This window comes from Apis dorsata, unplaced genomic scaffold, assembly GCF_000469605.1.
Source record: "Apis dorsata unplaced genomic scaffold, Apis dorsata 1.3 scaffold_231, whole genome shotgun sequence".
Taxonomy (NCBI): domain Eukaryota; kingdom Metazoa; phylum Arthropoda; class Insecta; order Hymenoptera; family Apidae; genus Apis; species Apis dorsata.
Window position 1 is genome coordinate 287,724 of NW_006263513.1, and position 939 is coordinate 288,662.

A 939-nucleotide genomic window follows, 5' to 3' on the forward strand; every position below is an offset into this window, starting at 1 on the left:
TTTCTTCGATCAAGCGAGCAATCACGCGAGCAAAGTTGTCGTTGTCCTATTTCATCTCGCCTTTCTTTCACTTCTCGCTTTTTCTCTTCCCATCCATAGAATCCGGACTGGTTGTTTTCACCCCCTCCGGAATTGTTTTTACGCGTGTACAATGGTGTACGTGCGTGCGAATTTTCATGAAAAATATCTGAAAATTCCGTATTGTTCCGGCGGAACAGGCGGATGGAAAAGGAGAAAGCGCGGAGGCGGACCGCGAACAGAAGCCACTATGAGATCGTAAATCTGCGCGTGTCGATTCGTATCACCCGTTAGAGGTGGTACGCGAGCGTCGGCCCGATGGAAGCCACGGGTCAATAACCTCGCGCGCACCTACATTTTTCCATAGTCACCGAAATGGATGCGGAGGCCTGTCGCGGGGCGGCGGTTCAGCGCCGAAAACGCGCAAGTATTCCTTTAACGGAGATGATCGACTCTCGCCGCAATTGAAATTGATATTTTTTTTTTTTTTTTTTTCTTTCACGTCAACGATGTTTCGCTCGCGCGGATGGCCTCGATCCATCGTATCGAATACCGGAAGAGAGGAGCCGATGGAAAAGTCGAAATCACTTTTTTTTTTTTCCGAATTCGTTCGATACTCCCTTCCTGTGTTCCTTCGATTCGCGAGCTTGGTGATGGAGGATTTGAAAAAAAAAGAAAAAGAATGGAAAATCTGTGCGAAAACGTAGGCACGCGCGATTGATCGATCGATCGATCGATATCTCGTCGCATAATCTGCTTTCCTTGGCTTTTATTAAAGTTTGTGACGAGCTTTCACGTAGATGGCGATGCTTGCGCATTTATGCGGGAAATATCGCAAGTTTTAATCTAGCTGGGAGTTTGGTTCGAAAGGATCAAATGTTTGCACAACGATCAAAGGGTTTTTTTTTTTTTTTTACTTCG